The 21,422-nt window shown below is 45.0% G+C and overlaps 1 protein-coding gene across 1 annotated transcript in view; it reads left to right on the forward strand.

Annotated features, from left to right (window-relative positions):
* Positions 1–21,422, forward strand: part of LOC118101411 (plexin-B2) — a 102,634-nt gene that overhangs the window by 53,845 nt on the left and 27,367 nt on the right.

Genomic DNA, 21,422 nt, shown 5'->3' on the forward strand with positions numbered 1-21,422 from the left:
TTGACGGATTCTTTGTCGAGTTCGAGACTCCGAAGATTGAGATTCAGAAAATTTGTGTGTGCAGGTGGAAAGTCCGGCTAAGTGATTGTGAAGTGTGAACGAGGGCGTCTTTATCTCTCTGTGGCCTCTTCGTCTTTTACTTGTGATATTTGAAACAGATCTTATTGATCGTTTATTTTTTGGCTTTATTTACCACGTTGTTAAAAAAAATACAGTTTGAACGTTCCACAGGAAGCTGCAGCTGCTTCACAATAAAAGCCCTAGAGTGGTTTAATGGAGGAAAGCTTTAATTGTGAAGCAGCCACAGGAAGTAGTAGTTTTAGCAGAAGCTTGAAAGATAAGGGAGGTTTGCGGGAGTTCGGTCGAGATGCTGAATTATTTTGTTTATTGTCGACAAAATTGTCTCCGACATATTTTACTTTATTGCTCATGAAGCTCAACATGTCAGAGGTTTAAATGATGAATAAAACAAACTTTCTGCAGTTTACATACCAGCAGTGATACGTGGAGGAGTGATTGCTATTTTTATTTCTGTTCAACTGTCGTCATCTTCACGTTACTCTCCTTCACTCCCCCCCCACACCTCTCTCTCTCTCTCTCTCTCTCTCTCTCTCTCTCTCTCTCTCTCTCTCTCTCCCTCACCCTCTTCAGAAGCTGCATCTCTCTCTCTCTCTCTCTCTCTCTCTCTCTCTCTCTCTCTCTCTCTCCTCTTCAGAAGCTGCATCTCGCTCTGTCTCTCTCTCTCTCTCTCTCTCTCTCTCTCTCTCTCTCTCTCTCTCTCTCTCTCTCTCTCTCCCTCACCCTCTTCAGAAGCTGCATCTCGCTCGTGTCTCTCTCTCTCTCTCTCTCTCTCTCTCTCTCTCTCTCTCTCTCTCCCTCTCTTCAGAAGCTGCATCTCGCTCGTGTCTCTCTCTCTCTCTCTCTCTCTCTCTCTCTCTCTCTCTCTCTTCTCTCTCTCTCTCCCTCACCCTCTTCAGAAGCTGCATCTCGCTCGTCTCTCTCTCTCTCTCTCTCTCTCTCTCTCTCTCTCTCTCCCTCCCTCTCCCCTCCGGACAGACCCGGGATCATGGGGATTACAAGGGTTTTGTGTTTCAGCGGAGAGAAAGATGAGGAGGAAGAGGAGAGATAAAGAGGGGAGGCGGGATGAAGAGGGGGGAGGAGGGGGAGGTGCATATTTGTACAGGCGAGAGAGGAGGAATAAAGGAGGGAGGGGGGGGAGGAACGCCGGGGATTCTTGTTCCTCTTTCAGGAGTTTTTCTTACTTTCATCTCTTTTCTTCACTCTCTCTTTCAATCCTCCCTTTGTACCCATAATGCTCTTGTTTGCCACACACACACACACACACACACACACACACACACACACACACACACACACGCACCTTATTACCACAGTCAAGTGTGTTCTCGGACCCACTATTCAGGCCACAGATTGGAAATACTACACCAGGCACACCCTCACTGTGAGAGTCAATACACACACACACACACACACACACACACACACACACACACACACACACACCCTCATTAGCATTAGCGTTCCCTTTCTTCTCCTGCACACTGAATCGTATTTGCGTTGGCGGAGCCTCGGCGCCGGTTCCCTTTTCACAAACTCTGAGCCGGAGGAGCTGATGACGGAGGCCTGATCTGAGTTCAGCTCTTTGACAGAACGACACTCGAGACAGAGCTGAAGCAGCAGATTAAAGACGTGATTGGATTTTGAAGAACGGCAGCGAGACATGAAGTGCAGGCGTGGATGGAGGAGTCGGAGGGATGAGGGGTAACGGTTTGTTTCTGTGCTAAGAAACAAACTCATAACATAGATTTATCAATAGACAGGTTGGTAGATGGATAAATTCTTTACTCATCCCCGAGGACATTAATGTATTTAAAGTACAGTAACTGCACAAAGACACAGACTTGAACTACAAGGTCCTGGACATGTGTGACTGTCAGATGCAGTGGATGAGTGTAAATGTGATGGCACAAGATGGAAGAAGCAAAAACACAACTTCCCTTTGGAAGCGTTGGAGGAAGACGAAGGATCCATCAGACAAACAAACAAACAAGCGGAAACGAACAGATTCTCCTCGATGGAGGCGACGAACATGATGTGTTTCAGCAACTTAAACCAAAGTGATGAACTAAAAGGGTTTAAATTCTGCAGAATCACCACCAGCGACTGTTTTCTGTTTTCACATTACGCAGAGTGACCAATTTCTGATAGGGAAGTATTGATAATAGCTGCTTTAAAGTCGCTCAGCATGAAAAACCCAGCAGCCTGTGGGAATCAGTAATTTCACAGGAATGCGAGTCTTCATTTAACACGAATGTCGGAGCGTTTTAAAAACATCCAACCTCCATAATTTATGGTTTAAACGAGCTCTCGTCTTTTTAAAATCACACAAAATGGTTCAGAAATCCGTTAAATAAACGTCCGTTTCCCAAACTAACATCGGAACTTTTCAGTCGGCTGAACTAATGCTCTACATATTTATTATTCGTGTGGAAATCATATTTATTCTCTGCCGCCGAGTCACAGATTGGACTGATTGGGTAAATATCATTTTTCCTATCTAATCCTTATGATGGATTTAGCCTTTCACTGTCTGGGGTGGATTAATACGTCCTGTCCATCCTGTCTGGTATTAAACTATGTGCACAGAGCCGATGGGGAGAAGGTGCATGTGTGCAAGAGGTTTCTGGCTCAGTATAGTTTCCCTTTCGAACCCAGCAGGAGCCGGCAGCTCCACATGGAACTCCAGTGAAGTCACTTGTTAATATTTGACGTTTGCTGCATGAGGGAGTGTCTCCGCTCTGATTTCCTGATGGATCTTGTTTTATTTCATGAAATGCTCTTTGTGGTGTTAAGTTTATTAAGTGTTAAGTTTACTTTACTCCCGACATGTTCGATTATCAGGGCAAAGACTGTGACAAAGTTTAGATCGTCACATAATCTTTTGTTTTCATATTCAGTGTGTTGTGGATTTTTGTTCCAAACCCGAATACCTCCACATCTTTACTGATTATAAAGATCAAGTATTAAAACCTAATGTGGAAATACACACTATCAGACAGACACAGAGTGAATTAGTAGAGAATCTCCAAAAAGAGTGAGAGAAGTTCAGAGAACTTGGACGAATACAAGTTGAGAAAGGAGAAAGGATTTAGCTTTTTGGCCTCGAGTCAAGTTCACTAAAGCTGTGTGTGTGTGTGTGCGTGTGTGCGTGTGCGTGCGTGCGTGTCACAGAGGCGGAGGCATGCTGCCATGTCTCAGTGTGTTAATTATGTAAATTGGTCATTAGGAACCCTTATTGGGGGCACAGGATGGACAAACAAAACACGCGACACACACACACAGAAAACTGGCTGCACATGTTAAGTGGGAATCAGCAGGAAAACTGGGTCAATGGAAAACGGGCGAATGTTCCTTTGGACTTCGGAGCAAAGAACTTTATCAGGAAAGTGTCAGAAAAGTTTTTCTGCGGACGACTGAAATTTGACCTTTTTAAAAAAAGTTTACATTTTTGCTGCCAATTCACTTGAATCATTGTCATTAAAAATATGTTGCTGTAAAAACCTCCTCCTCCTCCTCCTCCTCGTTCACCGCAGACGTGATGAGGAGGAGGAGCAGCCTTCCTCAAACTCTGCTCATACATATTCACTACGTCTACTTCCTCAGTTAAAACTGAATTAAATCAATTAAAACCATCAGTAGAAATGAGGTGAGAGCTCGGCAGTTGCTCCTCACAGTTCACTCATGGATGTTGAGGTCACACAGAGCTACGACCTTTGGGTTAAGATTAGATTTACCCCTCATGTAGGACCTTCACCTGCTCCTCAGCTCTCTAGCGCCCCCTCCCTGGGTGTCTCCATGTCCACGTCCATCACAGGCCGTCTCTCTACTCATGTCTGATCCGGTTTCACGTCCTGGAGAAACTTGCCGGGTGGTTTTTCCATCAGTCCTCTGTCATTCTTACCTTTTCTCCGTCCATCACTGTCTCCTCTCCGTCTTTGGTATTTACTGCCGTGAGTCTCTCGTCTCATATGTCTCTTCCTCTGCGGCTGTCAGACGTGTCACAAGTGATAAGAAATGCCAACAAGACGCCTGTGTGTGTGTGTCTGTGTGTGTGTGTGTGTTTGTTCACTGGCTTGTCAGCTTTATACGTCATTTTCTCATCGTCCTGAATTTCCGCAGAAGTCAGTCACACACACCAACACACCCACACAATATCTTCAGGCATGTCACACTGATGGACAGGGAGACAAAAGTAAATGCAGCGAGACAAAACATTCTCCAAAGACACCTTCTCGATGTCAGATACGTCACACGGTGGTTTAGTGAAGAGTAAAGAAGCCGCTGAGTCCCCGACAGCCTCTGTCTAATAAACCGTGACCTCTGACCTCTTGTTTCAAACTCGTTGAGAACTTCCCGTTAACGAACCGAACCACAACACGACCCCTGCTCCCGAGCTCGTCACCTCCATCTCTCTGCCGCCAACAGCAAAATCGACGTCTGTCTGATTTTGCTGTTGAGGCTGAGACGTGTGCGATGCACATCAGGAGGAAGAGAGTGAATCTTATGGGGGAATTTTTAATTCAAGCAGCAGATCAGATCACCTGATTCCTGCAGGGCGTCGGACAAAGTGACATCACTGCACAAAGCGTCTACACAACAAGCAACTTTGTTTTTATTATCTCTGATTTAAAAAGACCGTTTGTGTCTGACCTCAGTTTGGAGGTGAAATGAGGTGAAAGGCTTCAGAAAATAAATTTGAGTTGATTCAAGTCGATCTGCAACAAACAGGAAGATGTTTTCTAAAAGTCCGACATCAGAGCGACGAGCCGTTTGCTGTGAATCATTTAAAAGCCTCACAAACAGAATCTGACGCAGCTCTTTGCTCTTAATGATGTTTGGAGATGCGTCGACGGAAGTAAAAGACTTTGAAGTCGTGAGTTTCAAATGTTTTCTCCTGCGTCGGCTCAGAGTTCTGTCAAAGTGTCAGGTGAGTTCACGGTGACGTCGTGAGCTCCTTCATCTCCACGGCAGACACACACAAGTTAGAACGGTTGTCGCTAAGATCAGAGAGAGAGAGAGAGAGAGAGGACGCCGCTCCTCCTCCAGAGGTCGTGACCCGGCCGGCGAGGAGCCGTCGCCTCGGGAACAAACAGGAAGTCGTTGGCAGTCGATGCTGCGGGGAGAGAGCGTCTCCAGGCGTCAGGCTGTTAACGGAGGGAAATGGTGCTTTGTTCAGTTTGACCCGTTTGTGTGAATGAGTCGTCAGGCAACAACACAATTCATTAAACTTAAACATTAAACTTTATTTTATATTGTTGATCAGACAACTCTAACTCTTTGTCACTTAAAATCTTTTTTCGGTCCTTTTTACCTTATGATTTGGTTGGGAACTAACTGTAAATGAAAACTTAGATTCAATTTATTTTTTAACCATAAACATCTAGTTATTATCATCATCTTGGCCCTCAGTACTGTCTGCAGGAATTAGTCTCAGGCTGCAGACAACCAGGTGGGACAGCCTGTGTGCAGCCTGACAGACGGGACCCAGGGCAACACACCGCTGCCTCTGCGTTTTCCTGGAGAACAGAAATCAGTTCTCTCACCACTGCAGCCTCCTCGGCTTTATCTTTCCATCTGACTTGTCCATCACCTTCTTATCCCTTGTTCCCATCTGCCGGCCTCGCTCCGGTGGCTCTGACGGTAACCTGAGAGGAATGAGGGGAGGAGGAGGAGGAGGAATGAGATTCAGAATGTGAGCGGGAAAGATGGTGAGAGATAACGAAAAGGGTGAGATGGAAAGAAAGGCCAAGGACGAACTGAAATTAAACCCAGAGTGAGAGAGTATGAAAGTCAGACGGAGAGGAGGAGGAGGAGGAGGAGAGAAAACGAGTACGAGGGACGGAAAGATGAGGTTTCAGGCTGAGAGAGGAGAAGAGGAGGGAAAGTAAATTAAATAAGAAGAAGCTGCTGTTTTATTAAAAATCACACGTGGACCTGATGTGATGGATGATTCTGCTTTTCTTTTTATTAAAGCACAAGATTAAATTAAAAACACAGTTGAAAGAGCGATTTTATCATCCAGGTATAAGTCTTATAAGTTTTAGAAGATTCACAACAACATAATTCACTCAAGGCTTCAAATCAAAAATCAAATTCACGACTAAACATATGAACAAATACTTTAGTTAGTTCAGTTTCCCCTCTTGTCTCTTCTTCTCTGTGTCTCTCCGTCTTTACGGGGACGACTGAGAGAAGAAGGACGACAGAGTCAAAAAGTCACCGAGTGTTTGAAGCAGAGAGACAAAGAGAAAAAAGAGGAGGAGAAGAGAGAGGATGGAGAAGGAGAGAGAGAAAGAGAGGGAGGAGTAACCTTTTCCTGCAGCTACTTCTACTTCCATAATTGGATTCTGACTCTGTGTGTGTGTGTGTGTGTGTGTGTGTGTGTGTGTGTGTGTGTGTGTGTGTGTGTGTGTGTGTGTGTGTGTGTGTGTGTGTGTGTGTGTGTGTGTGTGTGTGTGTGTGTGTGTGTGTGTGTGTCCTGTTCCACCTCTCGAGACGATAGATCAGATAGAGCCTCGAAATGACCACCCCCCCCACCCACACACACACAGACAGTTGAAAAGTTCACAACACTCTCACACACACTCACAGTCGTTACACACTGTGTCATTTACAGTCGTAGCTGGAGGTGTTTTTGTTTTCATGTCCAGAAACGTTTCATAAACTGAACTTCAGCCTCTAAACATGATCTGATTTCTTCTGTAATCGTCTCATTTATCTTCAGTCTCGTAGAAAAAACATCATGTTGGTGTGTTTTTTTTTTTTTTTGCTGAGTATTATCATAAAGTGCTGAGACTCAGTTTGTACAAACTGTGACTCATTACTTCATCCCCTGCAGCCCTCAGCTCTAATTACATCTGCGTGTGAAATTCAACAGAGCTCCAGAGTGACGTTTAGTTTAATACTGAATTCCTGAGATACGTGAGTCTATGAAGACAATGAAGTTGAGCTGCTATGATTCACTTCTGGTGCAGATCCTGGATTGTCGTGACTCTTTCTTTAACCTTTTTCAACTACTTTCTCACGAACCGCTGCTCTCTCTGGAATAACAGAATACTTCCAGCACCAGGGAGCTTCTTAACTTCAGGTTGTCTCTTTTGGGGAAACGTCATTAGCAACAAAAAAAGCTATTGAAGTTAGTGGCGGAGTCGTCTTCACCTGCTCAGTCGGGTCCGAGCTGCGATGAATGAGTCACAGACGTCCCGCGACTTTAAATAATTCACACACACGCAGGATTTTAATCCTCCTGATCGTTTCTTGAACTTTTGCCTGAACCTGTTTGAAAGTAAATAATTAACGAGGTTTTGTTTGGAGGAAGCAGTTCAGCCGTTCACTTGTCCCCTCAAACCAAGCAGAGGAAAAGTGTCCGACCTCTGAGGTGAGCGGCTCCGACGCCGCCGAGCAAACCTGCTGATTAAATAGAGCGAATGCAGATGTGGAGCAGGTGTAAAATTCACCTTTTCAGTTTGAAATTCACCACTTAGCACGAAACACAACGTCCTTAAGGCTCATTCATGCTTTAGGAAACATCAGGGTTCATCCTCTGACGACAAGGATCATATTAAACCTCATGAGAATCCACCCAATGTTAGATTGTCTGAAGATCCGGAGCTTCTCATGCATTTACTTTCAGTTTCAGTCTCCACATCTACACAATCCTGCTGGAATCAGGATGTGTGGACGTGTTGTTTCACGATATTTAAAATATCTGGGATATCAGCTCAAAGAACCCCGGTCATTCGGGGAGCGTGATGCTGAGACTGTGCTGGAGCGTGGCGGAGAAGAGGGATCAAGACAGAAATGAGAAAGCAGCTCACTCCACAGTTAGTTCCTCTATGAGATATTATATAATGGCTCATATTGAAGATAATAGTGGGATAAGCGAGAGCAGTAATGATGTGATATATGAAATCCTCAGCAGGAAACTCATACCCAGCTGTTATCTCCTGCCAAGTTGTGGAGGAGAAATGAAGGAGAAACTTTATATTAAAAGACCCTGCGGCGTTTTGTGTCAATATCTCACTTCATATTCCAACAGAAACCTGCTCAATAATACAACTGCTGATTATCAAAGAGACGCCAAAGCATCTCAAAGCAAAACTAAGATTCAAATGTGATGAGATTTAATCTTATATATAACATAAATGCATAATCATTTGTGAGAAAATGCTCTCGTCTACGCTGCTGAGCATTTAGTTGACGGTTTGAAGACCCTGATGCGTCTTCTCTCTCAGTTCAGTCACATCTCTGAGTCTTTTCCATCTTTGCTTGTGATGTTTCCCTCCTCAGGACAGTGGCTGTATTTTTGGTTTATCACAGTTCTCGCTCTCTAACCTCTAAAAATCCGCTCTGACAGAAATACCACACTGCTTCATGTTTTATTCATACTTTACGAGGCGCGTTCTCCCTCAGAAGCTTCCACAGCAGCGGTCACTGAGCTCCTCTCTCCTCCCAGTCACTCATCACCTCCCTCTCGCTGCTCCCTCTCTCCTCCTGTCTCCTCCTGTCTCCTCCCGGAGCAGAGGTCTGAAAAGGAAAAGGCTCCCTCACCCTCTCCTCCTCTGTTCTCCGTCGCTCGCAGCTCCTTCTCCTCTTTGGTCTTTACTCACCGACAAATGAAAAGACTCCGCTGACCTCGTTCTCTTCCCTCTCTCTTTTTTTAACTTTCTGAAAATCTGACAACAGAGTTTTTCTCAGTGAATCTGAATCAACGTTATCTGTGGTTTTTTTATGTGATTTAGGAGATAAAGAAGAAATCAAATCTGACAAGTCAAATATTCAAAGAGCAGAGAATCGGTGGTAATGGGAGAAAGTCTGAAGTCATATTAACATCAATACAGAATTTATTTTGGTCTTTCTGTAAAGTTTAAGACCATTTCTCACTATTATCTGACATTTTATCAACCAAAGGATTAATCTATTTGTTTTTAAAGTAGTCAGCACATTAATCAGTTAACAGATCAACAATTCAGAGCTAATGATAAATGAAAATGTGCCTGGAACTGAACCCTGTGGAACTCCCAGAGAGACAGAACCTGGTTGCATCTCTCTGGATCTCGGCCGTCAGTCAGTCCTTTTTGTTTTTCAGCCAAAACAATCGACCAATACGAGTTTTATGGGCAGGATTAAAAAATGGAGATGTCAATATCCTGCAGCCGTGATAAATAGGCAGCGGAGAAGTGACCAGCAGATAAAGATTGATGCACGTGAGACGATTGTTTCGTTGATTGATGAATGTTTTTTTTGTTTTTTCAGTCCGAGCACGTTTTTTTTTCAGAACTTTCTCATCGTTAGTTATTTTATTGAATCAACTTCTGCTGAATGTAGATCAGGCTGTCGAGTTCGTTCACGTGTTTCCTGTCCAGGCCTCTGTACTAACTGCAGCTTATTATGTCAACACACACACACACACACACACACACACACACACACACACACACTGAGGGTATAATAGCCCTGGTCAAGCATAACAGGATAGAGGCAGGTTTTCATAACACTCCGACATCCACTCTGTAAATACTGTGCTGTGTGTGTGTGTGTGTGTGTGTGCATAAACCACACACTTCAAGACAGCAGTGTGTGTGTGTGTGTGTGTTATAACCTAAGATACCCACACTCCTCACCTTGTTTCATCTGCCCTTTTATTCTCTCTCACACACACAGACACACACACACTCCCTCTCTCTCTGGTTCCCACAGTGCACTGGTGTAATCAGCGCTTCATATTGTAACAAGAGATTAGTGCTGCTCAGCGAAAAATCACAATCTGCCCTGTCAGATAGCAGAGCCAGCACAGGTTTGATCAAACACACAGACACACACACACACACACAGACACACACAGACACACACACTGGTTCTCATGGCTACAGAACAGATAGTTTCTACCTGCAGAGGCTGTAACGAGCGTCTGTATAATTGGTGTCTTCTCTCGTAGTATCAGCCTTTACAGCTCCTCTCCTCTAATTACCGGGGGCAGTCTAATACCTGCAGAGCTTCACTTTAAACACGGGCTTCATGTTGAACTGAAACAGACTCACCTGTTCGGCCTGGTGAGACGTGAGCGGCTCATCGGCTTCACGCTGAGCCGGGATCACACGTCTTTCCTCTTCGGCCTCGAAGCAGGAGACACAAGCTCTCACCTGCAGACCTGCACGACGACAACCTGTGTGTAACAGACCATTAAACAACAATCACTCACTGACCCGTTTTCCTCAAAAGCACAAGTCGCACTTTTCCTAGACTGATTAACTAGTTTAGTGTGTGTGTGCATGTGTGTGGGTGAGTGTGTGTGTGTTTCAGCTGTGTAATTGTTTCCTCCCAGCACATGCACAAACATCCTGAGGGCTGAGCGAGAGAGATTTAAACTAAATGTCTCTCTATCACTCTCCAGCAGCAGGCTGTCTCTGACTGATACCACAGTGACTACTACTGCTACACACACACAACACACACACACACACACACACACACACACACACACACACACACACACACACACACACACACCTCTCAAGGCTGCTCTAACATTTTGTTTACTTGTCTTTTCACTGAGAGGCTGATGGAAGTTTTGTACTAAACACACACACACCACACCGACACACACACACACAGACACACACACACAGTGTCTCTCTGCTGTCTTAGCCACTAATATGGCAGACGCTTGGTTTACGAGACAGAGGAAATCACTTTAGTGTCTGGCAGAGAAGTGTTTAGCTGGTATTAGCCTCCAAATTCACCCTGCATATGAATAATGTGGATTTCCCGCTAACACCCTCATATAATGACCTGGGTCAAACTGTCAGTCTGTGTGTGTCTGTGTGTGTGTGTGTGTGTGTGTCGATCTGTGTGCCTGCTTCAGCTGTACAGGTGTGAGTGTGTGAGCCAGAGCGTATTTTTCAATACCTGCTAATCCTCTCGGTTTCCTTGGCTCTAAAGCTGGGTCACACTTTTTGTGTGTGTGTGTGTGTGTGTGTGTGTGTGTGTGTGTGTGTTTGCCTCTCCACCTTCACTTCCTGTTCCTACCAACTCCCCACTGACCCCAATAGCTGCAACCAACTACACACTCCTCATGTAGATATTAAAGCCTTGTTGTCTTCCCACAGTGCAAAGGCATGCTCGTGCATTTGTGTGGTTGTGTGTGTGTGTGGTTGTGTGTGTGTGGTTGTGTGTTATCATACATTTTGCTGCTGTCATTTCCAGGGATCTTTGGCCAGAACGTTTGTAAAAGTTAAACAATGGAAATTAATTTTTGATGAGATGTAAAACAGCTGGAAGTGTTGTTCTTAGTTAGACAACAAACAAGAGTTCACAAAGAACAAGAGAAAAGCAAAAACACACACACACACACACACACACACACACACACACCTTCTTTCTGATCAGAAACCTGCAAACGTCTCACAAGCACTTAAAATGTCTTTAGCATCATTTTCTAATCTGATCACAGTGAAGTCGAGTTTTCGATTTCACAGGAGTTTGAAGATGAATGTGTTGATTTCATCCAGAGTGAAGTTCAAGGTCATATTTAATATTTAAACTTCTGTTTGTACTAAAGTGACTTAAATGTTTTACCATGTGACAGTGAAATAAATAGATTTGGGTTCTGCGCTGTTGAAGACGTCACTTTTCCTGTCATCTCACGTTTAACTGAGAAAATAATTAGAAGATTAATCAATAATAATAAGATAAGATCAACTTTATTGATCCCACGTTAAGGAAATTCACTCATTACAGCAGCAGATAGTTAGAATGAGGGAGATAAGAGATTAAAGTAGATAAAAAAGAATAAATGAGAAAATGAAATTAGATTAAATATAAACACAGGATATTGCACAGGGATCTCTGCTGTATATGTGATATGCAATAATAATAAAAACACTAATTATATTTTAGTTACAGGCCTGTGAATACTGATATCATTGAATTAAGTGTTGAAGTTAAAAATCAGCTTCGAGCTGCAGATTCAAATGTTTCTTCTCATTGGAACTGACAATAATATCAATGTTCTCACGTCCCAGTGGTTTGTGTCCATGTTGATACGATAAACTTTATTAAACGGAGCTTTAAAAGGATTAAACCTGCCTCCGGTGGCAGAGAGACGACCCAGCGGCGTCGCTCCTCGCTTCGTACGCACCGTGTCTCCGGTTAGAAAGTCGAGCGCCGTCCTTCCGGTCTACTTTTCATTCGGGCTTAGTTCCTGTCGTGTCCCAGAATGCACCCCTCACGACTTAAACGCAGCGACTTAGCGACGGCGTGATCTGCCTCTTTCTCTGACTCCTCATTTCTTCTGCTTTTATCTCTCGCCGGCTCATAAATAGCTGCACGTTCTGTACCTCTTTGTTGTCTCCTCTCACTTCCATGTGCACTTCCTCCACGCACACACACAGACACACACTGGATGAGGTGTGTGTAGCCTGGAGGTAAACACTGCGGTTAATTGTGCAGCGTTTGTTTGAAACACTGGAGGGTTCACGAGTCCCTCGTACGTCTCGGCTCCGTTTCATCTGCATCTCAGTCGAGCTCGGAGACGTTGGACTCTCCAGTTAAATAAATCATTTGCTGACTTACTGGAATAAAAGTTTGAAGTGCCGGTCGGCTGCCGCTCTGAGGAGGGTGAACGTTTTCAGGCAGGAGGGAATATAAGAAAAGTACGTCAAGTGTGTTCCCTCTGGTTTGGTGACACGCTGGTGAGGCTGTGTTTTCCCAGCAGGCCGTGTGTTGTGTTGTGTGTTGTGTGTGTGTGTGTGTGTGTGTTGATAAGGAGGGTTGTGAGTGGATGGGTGAACATGCAGCAGCAAAGCAGAGGCTGGTTCTTTCAGGCCTGAGCCACCATGACGCTCTGCGGCCGCCGCCCGCTCTGCCAAAGGCTGCAGCCGTCACCAACATTCACACCCGGCCGAGGATCAGAGAGCGAGCAGCTTCACATCCAGTTGCTCTGCTGCTTGTTGTTCAGGCTGCACCACTTCCTCTAACTCCATCAACACAGCTGCTACTGGGAGAAGTTAAAGTCCCACTCATCCCGTTCTTGTTAACACAATATCTCAAGAACACCTTGAGGGAATTTCCTTCAAATTTGGTTCGAATGTTCTTTGTGACTCACGAATTTACTGGTTAGATTTTAGAGGTCAAAGGTTATGGTGAACCCATATGAATGTGTCGCATGAAATATCTATATTTTATCTACCACTTCCAGAACTCTCTGTGTCTCGCACATGTTGAAAACTGTTCCTCTTCTCAGCTTCACCCTTGAAAGAACAGTGGATTTGGACACGTGATACGTTCAATGTAAATAAACTCTGAACAAACAGGCGGCCGGCGCTCTGGGACTCATCAACTTAATCACTCACGACACAGACTCCAGTTCAGGTTCTGCGTTTTGAGTCGAGCTGAACTTTGAGTAAACCGGCGAACAGCTCGTCTTTACTTCAGGTTCTGTGGGGTCTGTATTCACTGCAGGTCACGTTTACAGTTTCAGAAAGAGAACTACAACCAGCATCACCGCAGTAAACAGTCCATCCCCAACTAACGAGAACAGACGCTGCAGCAGTGAGTGAAATATGTCGTAGTATAAAAGACGTCTTCATCGCAGAGGGAACGTGTGTGGGAATGATTCCGGGCGCTCGTGCAGCTCGACTCTTCGCTGTCGTGTGGACGATTTCTCACTTTAGAATCAGACTTGATCCGAAGCGACGCCTCAATTCCGCTCCAAACTCACCGAGTACAAACTGTACAAAACAGATGTGGAGTGTGATGTCTGCTCTCGTTACCCTCGGCCCGGCGTCTCTGGCGGTTCACGGAGGTGCTGGGTGTGGATTACGCCGTTAAAATAGATAAGAACAGTCACCCGGAAACAAATCAAGCTCGATCAGCACTTGGGAATCGAGCATAGAGGCGGCAGTGTGTTGGGAAAGCTGCTTTTTAAAAGGGCTCAGTTCTCTCAGCTTCACTCCGGAATCAGTCGAACAGCAAAGCTTCATTTCAAAGTAAATACATAATAATAATTTATTGATAATAGAGAGAGAGGTGGAGCAGATGAAGTTTTGTCGTCCAACAGGCGGAATCCTTTGAAAACTCAGAGGCACCATTGTTATGTCTGGATTTTAGTGTGTGTCTGTGTGTGTGTGTCTGTGTGTGTGTCTGTGTGCGTGTGTGGACTTGGCTTCCAGCAGCTCTCGGCCTGGGAGGGAGAGTTATCTGTGTTTTAATCAGCCCCGAACATCGAGCAGAGGAGGGGACGCTCTCCCTCGCTCTTTTTCTCTGGGTCTGTAATAAGGCTTCTCGCTCTAAATCCTTTAATCTGAGGAGGAATGAAGGCGATATCTCTGTCTTCTGGCTGCGAAGAACAATCTCTCCCTTCTGTCTCCCCCTCCTCCCCCTCACACACAAACCTCTGCAGAAACAGAGCCGGCCTTGTTAATTGAGAGCTGTGTTTATACGCATGTGTGTGTGGGTGAGTGTGAGTAAAGGTTCTCAGGAGTTTAAAAGACGAGGAACTTTTCCGAGGGGTTGAAACGTTTGGACAGGACTCAGGACTCAGGACTCAGTGTCTGAGCTGCGGGCCGAGCTCCGTGTGTACAGCGAGCGCTAATTATTTCCTGATAGGACTTTGGAGAGGCGAGCAGTTTTTGAATAAAGTGCTTTTACATCCAGCTCTCGCTCCCTCGCTCCCTCGCTCGAGCAGATAGAGCGGGGGGGTTTCATTTCCATTGTGTGGAGAGAGGCTGTAAATCTGCTGGATGGCGTCCAGACGTAATGACTCTGCAGTGGTGAGGGCCGTGCACCTCTGTGACACGCCGCCGCCCCGCTCTCCGCTCTGCAGGCTCGTTGGTGCTCAGCGTTAGTGGAAGGAGGAAGGAGCCTTCTGTCGTCTCCACGTCGCTCTGTGTAGACCGAAGTGTTTTCAGTCCCATGGTAACCTCTGCGATCTCCGATGTGACGTCATGGCATACAGATGTGGGCCAGCACCTCTGGCCGTGGCTGTGAGCCTGAAGTTGTAAAATCGCTAATGGAGCCAAAAATATCCCGAAACAAATGTGGAGCTTTTCTGGTTAAAAAAAAACATGCGACGCTCTAGTCGATAAATCAAATCACTCTTTCTGTCAATTCTGCTTCAGATGGTGAAAAAAGATCTGTTATGAAAAAAAGTTTTATACTTTCTCCAACCTGCTCCTCGGACTGCAGCTAATTAATCAGATTACAAGGTTGTTTATAATCCAATTCTCCAAATAGCTCCTGGTTTTTCTGCATCTAATGATTTAAATTTCCCCTTCGGGTCGTGAGGCTACGGAAGAAATCAGTTCATCACACGGTGATTATCTGTGTGTGTGTGTGTGTGTGTGTGTGTGTGTGTGTGTGTGTGTGTGTGTGTGTGTGTGTGTGTGTGGTCACTTTGGGTAACGAGCACAGCATCAGCCACCGGCAGCTTCTTACCAAAGAAGAATCGTCTGTAAACAAGCAGCTCGATATAAAACCTTAAAGCAGGTGTAGAAGTATGTGAGTGAAAACTAGTGAAGTCTAACTTATCAGGGAGTTATTCTGTCTATAAGTTTGTGTTGAGAGCTGACTCGTGATTGATACCGCAGCTCCACGCCGTGTCGTCCATCTTTATTCACAGTTTCCAGATATCAAGCTGTAAATTACGAGAATATTTCCAAAGAACGTCCTTTGGAGTCGTTTCAGTTCAACTAGAACCAACAGGAGCAGGTTTCCGATCTGCAGTCCATCTTCTCTCTTTGTATTTAAAACAACGGAATCAGAATCTGGAGCCGACGGCGTCTGGAGGAAACGTCAGTTGAAGCGTCCTGATGATGTCGGGATGTTCCGACAGTTGTTTCCCCCTGCGAGCTGAACGCGCTCTCACACCAGACAGGAAGCGGTTCGCTCGTCGGGGTCGTCGCTCGCTGTGCGACATGAAAACGCCTTAACTGCTTTGGACGGAAAGTGTTGTGTTGACTTTTAAAGTCGCTGCTTTGAGATAATTAATGCAGGAGAACTTGCACACAAGGACACGCACGCTCTCATCAGCGAGCGTTATTGTCAGATTAATGGAAGGTGTAGCGGCACAGACGTGGTTGTTAATCGCTCACTCCAACGCCGAGGACACAGCCACTAAATTACATTTGCATAATACAGAATTAATCTGAGTTTACCTCCAGGAAACAGGATCATGTTTTTTTTGCCTCCTCTCTTTGTCTCTCATCCTTCTCTTTACCTTCGTCTGTAGCTTCGCAGGAAACGTCCCGATGCATCGACGTGAAGTCGTATTTATTTTAGGAGATTGATTTTCCAAACCTCGCAGGCTGGCGGAGGATTTCTCTTCATCTCGTTGGGCTGCGAAAATAAATTTGCACTGACTGGAAACTTTACTCGACACTGGTAATCCATTACAGGGAACAGCTCGTCGCCTCCACATTAGTTTTTGCCAAACTTGGGGTTTTCGTGGAGACATTTTCAAAACATTTACACACAAGATGTTTTCATCTGGAGCCAAAAAGTCATCCTTCACAAATGAAAAGCAAAGTTTGATGAAAACTTATCTCGTATTTATTTGTAATTTAATACAAATTTTAAGGGAAAATGAGTGAAAGGAAAATGCAGAAGGGAAAGAAAGAAACTCCAGTAGATATTAACGTCTCGACTATTCTTCTCCTCTCAACTACATCATTTTGTTCTTTAAAATTCGTAGTGTTTTCTGTAACTCAGCTGCAGAGATTCGTGTATGAATCCAGTTTCCTGTGTTCAGTGTGTGAGCTCACAGTCTGTGCTTCTGTCGCTCGTCACAGCTCCTCTTTGTCTCGCTCGCTGTGTCGCTGCCCTGCTGAGACGTTACCAAGTGGTACTATACAGAGGTGTGTGTGTCTGTGTGTGTCTGTGTGTGTCTGTGTGTAAATCACTCTGTCTCTGTAATAGCTGCTGACCTCTCAGACCTTCTATCATAAGACTAATCCTCCTCTCAAAGGTCGACTTATTACAGGCTCTTATTTTGTCGTTGTGTAATCGTGTCCACGTTGAGGTTAACTCAGAACAGGGTCACTGGTGTTGTTTGAATCCTCTTGAGCTTTATTTAACTGCTCAAGTCGCCGGACAAACGACTTCCTGTTGTTCTTTTCTTCACTTCAGTCCGTCTCCGTTTGTGCGTCTGCGGATTTTCACCAAACATAGAGGGAATATCCCCCCCGGCTTTTATATCCATAGGATTCACGTCGGGAGCTGATGGGTCAAAGGTCAAACTAAATTAGCATTTAGACTCTGACAATCTTTTTGACTGGGTATGAAAAACCCGAGACGGATGAATAAAAGAGAAGAACGATATCCTGATGGATATGAGGATATTTGTTTATGTGAGAGAAGTGGGAACATGTTGTGTTGTTGGTTTGTGCGGCAGCAGGAATAATCCAGCTGGGACCGGAGCAGACAGCGTGTGTGCTGCTGATCGATGAGCTGCAGCGTCTTCGTGTCCCCTGTCCTCTGCGCTGTTTTAGTTCTATTCTCACTTTGTCTAAGCCACGCTTCTCCTCCAGGTCTCTTCATTACCACCAATAAGAACCGGATTTCCCCGCGGGCTCTGCCTATCACAGCGCTCGTATCCCCTGCAGGCCCCGGCCAATCAGCTCCAGCGTTTCCTCCGGCACGGTGTCATGAATGGATAATGGCGCCCGGCGGTGGACGTGAATGTAAATCAGATCATATCACAGCTTTTTACAGCGTTGAATAAGAAAAAGTCGGAGCGAGGAGAAGAAGAAGAAGCCGGCGTGAATCCAATCAGAGCGAACATCTGAATATGAGAATCAGTCCTGACTCAAGATACTGAAACAATCTGAGACGTGTTGATCCAGGGAGCGAACGGGATGAGGAGGAAACATTATACCTCAACGTGCGACGTGCTGTTGGTGCCGATCGGCCTGACTTCCTGTTTGCAACTTTACCTCAACTTTAGACAAACTTCTCAAAACATCTTTAATACGCGTGTCTTTTAAGAGAGCAGCTCTATATGCAGAGAGGGGGAGAATGTGAATTACAAAAGAGAAACTCTGGAGAGGTTCGACGGGGAGAGAAAGTCAGTCAGGCTTTATTCCCCTGGCTTCAGCTCCTGCAGACATTCCTGGATTTAGTTTCCCTCAAAACTTTTTAGAGGGTCAGAGCTCGAGACTTTTTACACAGCGTGCACTCAGGGTTTTAATGAGTCTCAGATCTGTGTGTGTGGGTGTGTGTGTGGTGGGGGTGGGTGGTGTGCTCTCACTTTTCCATTACAACATTAGCATTTATCCGTCCATTGTTGGTAACCAGTCCTCTACCTTGCGTGTTGCCTGTGCACCGTAATCTCTCTCACTCACACACATAGACTTACACACACAGACTCAGAGACGGTTGTAGGAAAATATTTGAGCTGACGTTGTCGTGAATAAATTCTGTCAGACAGAACCGGGATCTGCCAGAGCTTAAATCCGTCTCCAGGTAAAACAGGAGAGTTAGAGATGGAAAGAACGTGAATAAAGGAGTGGAAAAGAACAAGAGGAGCGCGGATACATGTGCACTTCTGAAGATGGATGGATGGATACTTGAATACTTGGATGGATGGATACTTGAATACTTGGATGGATGGATACTTGTCTACTTGGATGGATGGATACTTGGATACTTGATCAAACAGTCACTTTAGCAAAACTTCAAAAACTTTAGTTGTAAAAGTCAAACTGTTGCTCACACACACACAAACACACACACGTCTTTGACTCACAGTTTATTCCTCTGCTGACACCAGTCATATTAAAAAGAAAGAGAATAAAGCAGAGAGGAGAGGAAGAGGTGAGATGCTGACGGAGCGCTGACATTGATCCTGTGAGTAAAAACCACAGATGAATCTTCTTTGATGTGGCAGATGCTCACGTACAGAACAGACACCGCCGCCATCTTTATCCCTTTTTATTGTGTGGTGGGCGTCTGAGAGATGTGGAATTTAATGAGAGAGGAGGACGCACACACGCACAGACACACACAGACACACACAGACACACACAGGGTTAACACGCAGGTGAAGCAGCCGTGTTATAGGACTGATACGAGCTGTGTGTAGCTTCAGCTTCATCCGACAGTGAAAATACACTAACAAGCAGGTTTTTCAACAGGAAACTGGTTCATGAACCCACAGAGTTTATTACGTTTCAAATATTCCCGAGTGTTTTCATCTCGTAATTTCCAATAAATGTCGAATAGTGACAACGACTGCTGACGTCCGACCACAAGTTTGAACTGAATGTCACTAGAGGTCATTGATCCACCAGCAGTCTCCACTTGTGAATCTTTTTCCTCTGCACTTGAACCTGTCGTCCAAACACAAACAGAGATTTAGGTCGTTAAAAGTGTTTTTAAAGTTTCAAAATTCAGATTTTCTCTTTTAAAAACTCAAGTTTCAGAACTTTTTATCCCCACAGTACGTGCATCGGTTTTCAGATTCTTATTGACGAGGTTTCAAACGTGAAACTCTGAACATGTGACGCGATGAAACACTAAAGCGAGAGCTGCAGTTCCGAAGAAGGAAAAACACAAATATGTTTGCAGAGATTTGACTTTTCAGCCTATTAAAAACTCATCTTCAATCATGCAAAAGTTTATTTTATTAGATGTCACACTTCCAAACACTGAGTTTCAACCCTACGAAGCCTTTTCTTCAGTGTGGAAACTCTTATGAATCCTAAGATTGTTTGCAGGTAGTTTCCAGTTAAAGGAAGTGAAAACAGTTCATAAACAGATGTTCATAAACAGATGTTAATATCCATCAGATATTGTCTCTCAGCCTCTGGGACTTTCTCCAGTTTTCCCGCCGTGTCGCTGGTGGAGCTGGTTTCCGTGTGTTGGGTGATTCAGGCGAGCAGGTGGCTGCAGAGATAAGTCTTCTCACACTAATAAATCCCTTTTGCAATGAAGTGAACTGAAGTGAATTCAATTTGGCGGAGAGTAAAATCACACAGGAAGCAGCCAGGTAATTGACCACCAATCGGAACCATCTGATAGCTCCAGTAAAAGCCTGTGATTGGCCGCTGAGATGCCCGATCACGGAGGCGTAAGTAACGGAACACGACGTGACTCCGAGCACTTTGAGTAATCGTGCAGAAGCAGAGACGATGATGAGAAACACTTCTGCGACGCACTCGGCTGAGAGCGAGGAGCGAGGAGGAAATGAGCGTAGAATTCCACGTAGAGTTTGAATCTCTGGACGATAACCTGCGAGCTGCGTGGTCTGTAAACAGATCGGAGCGAAGAGACGTCGTCATGGCGACAGAGCAGAGGAGCTGTGATCAAACACACATTTAGACTAATGGGAGGTGACACTCAGTGTGTCACACAACTAATTACTACACACACACACACACTTTCTTTTGTAAGATAATCTTGCTCAGAAACTTTGAGGCAGTTACCCCCTCCCTCCTACTCTTCCTCCTCCTATCTCTTTTTCCTCCTCTCTCCTCTTCCTCTTCCTCCTCCTCTCCTTTTTCTTTCTCTTCCTCCTCCTCTGTTCTTCTTCCTCTCTCTTCTCCTCTTCCTCCTCCCCCTCTCTCCTTCTTCATTATCCTGCTCCTCCTCTCTCTTCTTCCTCCGCCTCCTTTTCTTCCTTTCTCTTCCTCCTCCTCTCTCTTCTTTGTCCTCATCTTTCTCTCTCTTCTTCCTCCTCTTGTTCTTTCTTCTTCCTCCCTCCTCCTCCTCTCTCTTCTTCCTCCTCTCTCTTCTTCCTCCTCCTCTTCCCCCTCCAGTAAAGGATGTGCATGCCTTAATGAGAAGCTCCTCATTATTGCTCCTCCTCTTCCTCCTGTTTCTCTCTCTTCTTCCTCCTCCTCTCTCCTCCTCCTCTTCCCCCTCCAGTAAAGGGTGTGCATGCCTTAATGAGAAGCTCCTCATTATTGCTCCTCCTCTTCCTCCTGTTTCTCTCTCTTCTTCTTCCTCCTCCTCTCTCCTCCTCCTCTTCCCCCTCCAGTAAAGGGTGTGCATGCCTTAATGAGAAGCTCCTCATTATTGCTCCTCTCTTCTCTTTCCTCATCGAGCTTTTTCCGCATCGTTCAGATTCTGCTTCGTTTAGGAAACGACGTTAACTCCCGGTTCAGGTTCAGAGAGTTTGTCAGAAGCTGAGTTCATGGATTTAAATAATGACTCCGTCCATAATACTTTAATATATCTGTTGTTTTTATTTTGTCCAGAACTCAAAGATTCTTATTATAAGAAGTCAAACTGAGTAAAGTAACAATGTTCTTCTGCTTCATTACTGTTCCATCATCAAGATCATTATTCTTTCCACTGATGGACTAATTGATCGTTGCAGAACTAATTATCCCAGAACTTTTAGA

Source organism: Hippoglossus stenolepis, chromosome 22, assembly GCF_022539355.2.
Source record: "Hippoglossus stenolepis isolate QCI-W04-F060 chromosome 22, HSTE1.2, whole genome shotgun sequence".
NCBI lineage: Eukaryota > Metazoa > Chordata > Actinopteri > Pleuronectiformes > Pleuronectidae > Hippoglossus > Hippoglossus stenolepis.